We start from the raw sequence: 9,844 nt of genomic DNA, 5'->3' as shown, positions 1-9,844 counted from the left end.
TCGAATGACAGTTTGAGACATGATCCAATGAATAAGATTAACCCATAAAAAATGGGAGGAAGAAGACGGTTCGAGCATGAGGCCATCATGATGGTGCTTGCTCCCTAGGGCCACGTGGCAAAAGAGGCATGGGATTCGAAAAGCGAGTGCGGCTTGATGAAGCGTACCGTTACGCAGACAAGAGCAATAAATGTGACATTTGGAGAATGGGAGGACGTTTGGACTTCACCCTACCACTCTAGGGGTTCGTGATCAAGAAAAAAGCAAACCAAGCAATTAATCGCGTCATACCGATCACTTGGCCTAAGGGGCTCATGATAAGGATAAAATAATAACAAACCACGTTCAACCGCCATCGGGTTGGGGACTCTGGTCGAGACTGGTTTGAAGGTTGAACCAATAAGTAGTGTAAGGGTGAAGGAACCTGACAATTTTGGGAAGCGACGTGCTCCTGTTAAAATCGGGATACACGATCGAGCATACATGGAAATTGCAACTGAATCAAAAAGAAGGGAGAAAACCCAACGATGGGACAGCTACCAAGAATGATCATAAATGAATCCAACGATCGAGAATAAGAGGTGAATCCTTTATAAACAAAAGTATCACATGAACCAGAGGTATCTGAATCGTTTCCCACCATTATCGCTATTCAATTAAGGTTTGTAATTAGCCAAAGCTTTGTGGTGATCCATTATTGATTTAACCTTTGGAGGTGGCTTCTTAACTACTAAGTTGGCCTACATCTAACGTTTTTTTTATAGGCACGTATTAAGGAGTAATCAATTTTTGGACACATCAGGTTGTGATGTTATCATAGGCAACTCCTAACCCACTATAACAAGATCTAGAGGCAATGTACTAGTGACTGGGAATTTGATTTGCTTTCAAGAGGCAATCCATGGTTTGACTTGGGATTATCATGATATAACTGGTTGTGTTGGGTTTTAGGTAGCTTCGATATGATCCTACAACAATAAGGGAATGGTTGGCCATTGGGAAGAACATATCCTCATTCATCCTTGCATTGGTGATGTGAAGAAGATAGGTCTTACCCCTGCAAGAGTTAATTAGAAACTTTAACAAACTCATAACATTAATTGTTGAGATGGCCGAGTTGGTCTAAGGCGCCAGATTAAGGTTCTGGTCCGAAAGGGCGTGGGTTCAAATCCCACTCTCAACAATTTCTATAATTTTTTTTTTTTATTTTTTGGGAAAATTTTCAAGACATGAGACCCCAAGATAATTGACAAAAAAAAAAAAAAAAAAAAAAAAAAAAAGAGTATCGGTTTTGAGTATCGTATCGGTCAGGTGATTTTGAGAGACGTATCGTCTTGTATCGAGTATTGTATCACTCTAGCTAATGTATTTTAGTGTACTTCAATAGAGAGACGTATTGAGATGTATCGTATCGGTTTGGTCAAATATAGATACATATCGGTTAGTATCGTATGGTATCGTGGGATACTTTAAACCTTGCCAAAAACTATGCCAAATTGAAGCTAAGGGGCTGGGTTGATTAGCAGATCCTCCCCATCAATCATAGGATCAATGGAGTTATCATCAGACGTCTTACTAGTTGCCACTACCCATTAAAGACGAAAACGTGGTCTTTAAGGAGTTGTTCGAAGAAAATGGAAAGCTATGGAACCTAAGAAAACTACTGCAGAAGTCATGAACCCCAAATAGAAAAGCAAGGGAGGTAAGGAAGAAGGAACAAGGCAAGGAACTAGGAAACTTACTCGTTTTTTATCATAAAGTTGAAGAACGAAGCAGAGAAACTAGAAATAGCAGGCACTTGCTGAAGTCTTCAAGCACAAACGAATTCACAAAATAGAGAAGTAAAAGTTAAAGTTGAGAAATGAAGGAGTTTAAATAGACCAAAAGCAAAATTGTGTACGAATGAGATGCATCTAGATCAATGGTCGAGTTCGAACGACGGTTTGAAACATGATCCAATGAATAAGATTAACCCATCAACAATGGGAGGAAGAAGACAGTTCGAGCATAACGCCATCGTGATGGTGCTTGCTCCCTAGGGCCATGTGGCAAAAGAGGCATGGGATTTGAAAAGCGAGTGCGGCTTGATGAAGCGTACCGTTACGCAGACAAGAGCAATAAATGTGACATTTGGAGAATGGGAGGACATTTGGAATTCACCCTACCACTCTAGGGGTTCGTGATCAAGGAAAAAGCAAACCAAGCAATCAGTCGCGTCATACCGATCACTTGGCCTAAGGGGCTCATGATAAGGATAAAATAATAACAAACCAGGTTCAATCGCCATCGGGTTGGGGACTCTGGTCGAGACTGGTTTGAAGGTTGAACCAATAAGTAGCGTAAGGGTGAAGGAACCCGACAATTTTGGGAAGCGACGTGCTCCTGTTAAAATCGGGATACACGATCGAGCATACATGGAAATTGCAACTGAATCAAAAAGAAGGGAGAAAACCCAACGATGGGACGGCTACCAAGAAGGATCATAAATGAATCCAACGATCGAGAATAAGAGGTGAATCCTTTATAAACAAAAGTATCACATGAACCAGAGGTATCTGAATCGTTTCCCACCATTATCGCTATTCAATTAAGGTTTGTAATTAGCCAAAGCTTTGTGGTGATCCATTATTGATTTAACCTTTGGAGGTGGCTTCTTAACTACTAAGTTGGCCTACATCTAACCTTTTTTTTACAGGCACGTATTAAGGAGTGATCAATTTTTGGACACAGCAGGTTGTGATGTTATCATAGGCAACTCCTAACCCACTATAACAAGATCTAGAGGCAATGTACTAGTGACTGGGAATTTGATTTGCTTTCAAGAGGCAATCCATGGTTTGACTTGGGATTATCATGATATAACTGGTTGTGTTGGGTTTTAGGTAGCTTCGATATGATCCTACAATAATAAGGGAATGGTTGGCCACTGGGAAGAACATATCCTCATTCATCCTTGCATTGGTGATGCGAAGAAGATAGGTCTTACCCCTGCAAGAGTTAACAGGAAACTTTAACATACTTAAAATATTCATTGTTGAGATGGCCGAGTTGGTCTAAGGCGCCAGATTAAGGTTCTGGTCCGAAAGGGCGTGGGTTCAAATCCCACTCTCAACAACATTTATAATTTTGTTTTATTTTTTGGGAAAATTTTCAAGACATGAGACCCCAAGATAATTGACAAAAAAAATATAAACACCCAAAAACCAAGGTTTAAAATATCGGTATCGAGTATCGTATGGGTCAGGTGATTTTAAGAAACGTATCGTCCTATATCGAGTATTGTATCGCTTTGGCTAATGTATTTTAGTGTAATTCAATGGAGAGACATATCGAGATGTATTGTATCGGTTTGGTCAAATATGGACACGTATCGGCTAATATCGTATGGTATTGTGGGATACTTTAAACCTTGCCAAAAACTACGCCAAATTGACAATGACACCCCGATTAGAACATGATTAAAAAAGGAACTTTGATTATGGCAGGTTTAGAGCAGAACAAGGATGGAAGTGGTTAACGACGTAACAAGGAAATCAGATGTCTCGAAGCTGTCCTTGATGGTCTCATTGATGCGTGAACTTTTTGCTCTAGAGGTCTTAAAATAATTGTAAACTCATTAATTTAGTTCCTAGGCCTTGTGAACTAACTTGGCCCATAGAGTTGCTCCCAATTTTGGTTTTTTTTTTTTTTTTTTTTTTTTTTTTTTTTGTTTTTGTTTTTTTTTTTTTTGTTTTTTTTTTCTTTTCTATTTTGGTAATTCGACTTTCATTCAACAAAGGCCAAACACCTAGCCTCAGATACACACAGATTCTGAAGCCAGGGAGTGGAAAGCTGCCAAGACGTCCTGCCTAAAATGGACGAGGCCTTCCGAGCCAGCTGGTCAGCTACATTGTTCCACACCCAATTTTGCTTTTTATAGCTAGGAACATAAATGACATTAGATTTAGTAGTATCCCGACAAACCTAAGTATTGTCCTTCCTAAACTTCTGTTGGACTTTTGCTATTCAGGTTGGGTCTCCCCACCTATTTGGCCTTTTATTTTTCAATAATTTTTTCTTAAAAAAAAAAAAAAAGTTGCACCATAGTACACTCTATTAACAAATTCTTTAGATAATTTCATAGTTCCTATATTGTCCTTAATTTCTTGTAATTTTACAAATTTATCCCTAAATTATAGAAATTGAACAAATCCATTCTTCTATTTTGGTGAAAGAAACAAACCCTTTCCAATATCAAAAGTATACAATCCTTTGCATGTTCTATAAGATGTCAAAATATTAATAATAATTACAACCAAAAAATTAAATAAAAAAAGGCGTGCACTTGTTCCATGTTTAAGAAATTTAGACATGAGAGTATGCAGGGGAACTAATGAAGATTTTACAAATAAGCTTCCAAGTTTCTCGTGAAAGATAATAAATAGAAATGAGAGAGTTCAGGGGAAATGGGATTCATTTTACAACCATGTACGCATTTATATGTTTAAAAAAGAAATTCAATTCTGATTTAATATAAATGAGCGTGGGAAATGTTTTGTGAAAGGTGACATTGGGGTTTGCTGAGTATTTTTTGTTTAGATCCAGTGGGCAGCTCTGGGGGAATATCTTCTCCTCATATTAATGATATGCTAATTCAGGCTATCCCTTGTGATGCAGGTTTTTGGTTGACACTGGTCTATGAACATCGGTAGAGCTCCGTGCATGTTTCTAGAAAGAGTTAATACAATTGGGAACCACTTTAAGTATCCCGTGGCTTGTGCTTGGTGATTTTAATGAGATTTTTAATAACAAGAAAAAATATTGGGAAAGCCAACTTGATAGTTTAGAGAGGTAATAGAGAGTTGTCACTTATGTGAGGTGAAATGCACATGATCTAGGCTGTCTTGGTCAAACAAAAGAAGGGGCCCAGGTACATAAAGTAGTGCTTATATAGACCTTTTGTAAATATGGATTTTTTAAACATTTTTGGGAACATCAAGGGTCATAGATATATAATGATAGGATCATACCATATCCTTGTGAAAATCAATTAGGATGCTAGTCAGATTCTACTATGAGACCAAATTGGAAGATCACCTAAACTTGAAAGACGAAATCATTCAGGGATGGCAAGCCTCAAGTTCTAGGTCCCCCACCATCCGGCTCCACTAGAAAATAAAGAATTGCACAAGATCCCTTAAGCAGTGGAGAAAAACCACTTTCCAGGCAGCCTCAAACGAGATAGACGGGCTGACCATCCTCGTAGAAGAGTGACAAAAAAGACCCCCTAGACCTCAGCCCATGACGAAGCTTCCCTTTGATAGCAAGTAGAGTCTTAGCTCTTAGCAGAAGAAAAGAACTAACACTAGAAATCTAGAACTCAATGGTTGAATGAGGGAAAAAGGAATAGTAAGTTTTTTCATGCCTCCACAATCCATAGGAGGCAGAAAAATGCCATTTATAAACTCAGGGCCAGGACAAGATAGTGAATATATGAGATGGCCCCCATTCAGGCAAAACTAGATTCACACTTTTCCTCTCCCCCCCCCCAATGACTTCCTCTAGAGTACCCCTACAAGCATCATTGACTTTATGAATGCAAACCTGTGTAACCCAGTAACACTTTCTCATCTGAAGCAATTAGGAAAGCTTTGTTCCAAACTTCCAAAAGAAAGGGAACAAGGCACATGGTATTGATTGCTTTATTGCTAGATTTTACTAGAGAAATTGGGATATTGTTGGCCAAGATTTAGTCCAAGGGGTCCAATGCTTCTTCACTTGGGGAGAATAAAATTGTCCTCTCTTTAATCCCCCAAAAATCAAACCCACAGGAAGTCTCTCACCTAAGATCCATTAGTCTTTACACCATACCTACAAGGTCATTGAAAAATGCTTGGCTACTAGACTCAAACCCATCTTAGGGAACCTAGTTAATAAGAACCAGAGTACAATTGTCCCGAAGAGCCATCTCAGATAACATATACCTGCCTTATAAATACCTACATTTCATAAAAATAAAAATAAAAAATCCCAATCAAAGTCTGGGTATATAGATCTTAAACTAGACTTGTGTAAGGTATATGAAAAACTTTTTTATTTTTTTATTTTTAATAAGAAATAAGATAACTTATATTTGGATTTATAGTTGCAATTACATCCATCATGAGTCATAGCCTTTAAACAAGGAAGTCCTACATGTTGGGTTGTTAGACTAAGTAGCTAGTATTTAGCAATTCCCTGTTTTAGATTACAGAATTCAAATTGAGTGGTTATAGGTAGAATATGTGCCACCAAAATAGGGAATAAGGAAGGAGATTACGTGTTTTTTCCTTGAGTAGATATGTTCCTATTACTTCATCACACCATATTTGTTTAAGTTGTACTTGCTTCAGTTGGGTAATGTTATAGCTATCCAAGTGGCTATAAGTAACTCCTCCAAAAGTTGTCCCACTGGTGCTATCCCTGTGGTAATGTCCTGGATGTTTCCTTCACAAAAAAGTCCTACGCTCCATCTGTCACCTTCTAATTCATTAGATAAACATGCACACATTAAAATTGGTAAGTATCCAAAATGATTAGATAAGTTAAGGCATTTAAAGGAGGCAAGGAATTGTCTAATTTTTACATTGATTGTTTCGGGTCTATTTTTAGGGAATAACTTCAAATCATAAACCCATCTATTGACATTGTAAGTAGTCTTAGCAGGTTGGGATCTTTATTATTATAGATCTTGGTATTTCTTTCTAACCAGAAATGGTAGCAAGTTATAATGAATATAGAGAACCAGATTTTAGTTTCTTTATCAAAGCCATAACCAAGTGGAAAGGAATTGCATAAATTAATGAGAGAGTTATTATTGATCAATTCCATCCTAAGCCCCATGGTCCTAATGCCCAAATTCTTTTCGTAAAATTGTATGAAAGGAAGATGTGCCAAATAGACTTGTCACTGTTATTGCACAATTCGCACATTGGATTTGTCCTTGCCCACATAGAAAGGATGATTTTGATTGGCAAACCTGCATTCAAGAGACGCCAGAAAAAAGTTTTAAACTTTGGGTGAGTGGTAATTTCCAGAAGAATTTCCACCATCTAGAGTAGGGTATTGATGGCTCATGATTATTCAATTTTGACAAGGCTTTTGCAACTAATTTAGTCAAGAATTCATTTGTTGTCGATAATAGATATAACCATGAATCATGTGTCGGGGATAGATGAAGTGATAGAATTGATTGAGATAAAGAGGGTGGAATGGAAATAGCATTGGTCAAATTTGTAACTCCCTGTTTCTTTGTTGGTAAGAAGTATAGATTGTACTATGGACTGCCTTTGCCAAAGATGAAAGTTGTGATCACCTATCATTAAGGGTGTAAATGGATAACCGAAATTCGGTTCCGAATTCGCATCCGCATCCGTTTAGGGGTATCCGAATCCGTCCGATTATTAATAGGATGCGGATATGGTATACCCCTTTCTTACCGATTGTTATCCGTCCGATAAAATTATCCGATTAAGTTACTTATTTAGATTTATTATTCTTATTTTTATAAATTTTATCTATGATATGTGACTATTTTCTAGATTTGCTATTAAAATAACTACCAAAATTATTAAATTCTTAAATTTCAAACTTAGCCCTCACAAAATTATTATATTCTGTGTAGTAGGATAGGACAACTATCAGGAACTTCTAGTGGAAGAATGACTAAGGTAGGAAAATGCACAGGGTTAAATGGGAGACCTTGTGCAAAAGGAAGTGTGATTGAAGAGCAGGGGCTAGGCTTTAGAGATATTTTTAATTCTTCAATAGGCCTCTTAGCCAAACAATGTTGGGGTTATTGACAAACAGAGGTGACCACGTTGGGGTCGGAGGGGGCCATCCGCCCCCCCCCCCCCCCCCCAATTTTTTAATTTTTTGATTAGTTTCTTTAATTTCTCTTCCCCACATGTCACTATTTGCTCCCCCCCTCCTCTTCATATTGAGAATAGTTTTTAAAGGTAAAATAATAGGTATAAATGTCTATTTTTTTTCTCAAGGGGCATAAATGTCATTTTTAATTAAAAATTAACACCTCAATCCCTATTTATTATCTCCTCTAGCCTCTTTCGATAAATGTGGGTTAAGGGGAATTTGAAAAAAAATCTTTTCCACAATTAGGTATTCTCTCTTTCTCAAAATTTCCCCCCCTTCTTCTGTTGTTCTTTTTATTTGATTTTATAGTCTCTTTTTCTTGATTTTTTTTGTTATTTTTATTATTTGATTTTATATTGTGAATGAAATATCTATAGTTAGTAAGGTAACTAATTACCATTGGTATGCATCTCTTACCAAAAAGAAATTTGGTTCGCATCTCTTACCAAAAAAAAAAAAAATGGTTTACATATAACTTTTTACGGTTGAAATTATGTGTCATTTTCTTGTATTGTTGCTTTAATAAACATTTTGTCAGAGAAAAAAAATATCATTATGAATAACTTACATTTTTTTTAATGTGTGGGACCCATAAAAATATATGTGGGCCTATGTATAAATATGATAAAATAATTCATAGGTGAGACCCCAGTGAATCCTACATCGACCCATACAATGTGTGGTAAAAAAACATTAGATGTTCTCCCAATGGGGAGGTGATCCGAACTCTCATTCTTCAGCCCCCCCTATTGTTGAATCCTGGTTTTGCCCTTGTTGACAAACCCAGACTACTTGTGGTCCCAGGTAAACATGTGAATATCCTAGGAATAGGCCTTTCCAAAAGCTGGAGACCACTAGGAGTTGCTCTTGGGGTTAGTGTAGTGTGTTAGCTGGTAGGAACCCATTAGTACGTGGACTTATTAGGCGGCAAGTTTGGAATGGTCAGAACACTTCAATCTTTAAAGACCCTTGGCTTCCCAAACTACCCAATAAGAAGACTTCTAGCCCACCGACAACACATGGAGCAGTTTTGGTTAGTAAATTGATCTCAACGCCTGATTTGCAATGGAATACACCTGTACTTTGGTCCTTCTTAGCCCAAGAGTTGGATGCCTGATGCGTCCAAAATTTGCTTAGCCTTGAGATCCTAGAGGAATTATCTGCAAAACAGTGTTAGACGTGGCCCGACCTTGGGGTTGGGAGGCCACCTCCGAAGGCTAAGTTAGTTAAGGAACTGATCACAAAGCTTTGGCTAGTTGCAGAGCAGAAATTAAATACAATAGTAAGGGAAAGGATTCAGATACCTCATTTGTGTGTAGGCTACTTGTTTATATAGGTTTTATCTCTGATTCTCAATCGTTGGATGCATTTGTGATCCTTCTTGGTGGCCATCCAATTGTAGGGTTTTGCCCCCTTTTTTCGAGGGTGGAAGTTGTTTCCATGTTTAATACGATTACCCACTCCTCAGAGTAGTAGTAACCCTTTATAACTCAATCACGTATCCCGAATTCCTTGAGGTCGTGCTTATCTTTGGAATCGCAGGGTTCCTTCCTCATCACGCTATAATGATTCCACCAGATGTCCGAACCCGACCGTGGTCAAAGACTGAACCGAAGGTAGACCTGATTCGATAATATTTTATCCACAATATAAGCCCTCCAAGCTGAGCGTACGAGAGAAGCCCCCATACCGAATGCTTGGTTTGCTTCTCAGTCTTGATCAAACGAAATGTCCTTTCTTTCTTGAAATATCGCATTTATTGGTATTGCGCCTCTGTTCAGTGGTGTGCTCTCGAGCCGTTTGAATTCCTCGTTATATCTTCGTGCCGAATGCCGCAGAGTCATTAGGAAGCATTGCCATCATTGCCTTCACGTTTGAACGTCGCTCGAACATGACTATTGATCTGAATGCATCTCATTCGTACACGATCTTGCCTTTGACATTCTGTAACTTG

The 9,844-nt window shown here is 38.0% G+C and overlaps 2 non-coding genes across 2 annotated transcripts; both read left to right on the top strand.

Annotated features, from left to right (window-relative positions):
* The first annotated feature begins 1,102 nt into the window (after positions 1 to 1,102).
* TRNAL-AAG (transfer RNA leucine (anticodon AAG)) lies at positions 1,103 to 1,183 on the top strand. Its single transcript has one exon. It is a non-coding gene; the product is annotated as a tRNA-Leu (tRNA).
* A 1,850-nt stretch (positions 1,184 to 3,033) lies between these two features.
* Positions 3,034 to 3,114, top strand: TRNAL-AAG (transfer RNA leucine (anticodon AAG)). Its single transcript has one exon. It is a non-coding gene; the product is annotated as a tRNA-Leu (tRNA).
* The last annotated feature ends 6,730 nt before the right edge of the window (positions 3,115 to 9,844 follow it).

The sequence above is a fragment of the Hakea prostrata genome, chromosome 3 (assembly GCF_041222555.1).
Source record: "Hakea prostrata isolate BN-2017 chromosome 3, UWA_Hpros_2, whole genome shotgun sequence".
Classification (NCBI taxonomy): domain Eukaryota; kingdom Viridiplantae; phylum Streptophyta; class Magnoliopsida; order Proteales; family Proteaceae; genus Hakea; species Hakea prostrata.
This window is presented reverse-complemented; position numbering and strand designations above follow the sequence as displayed.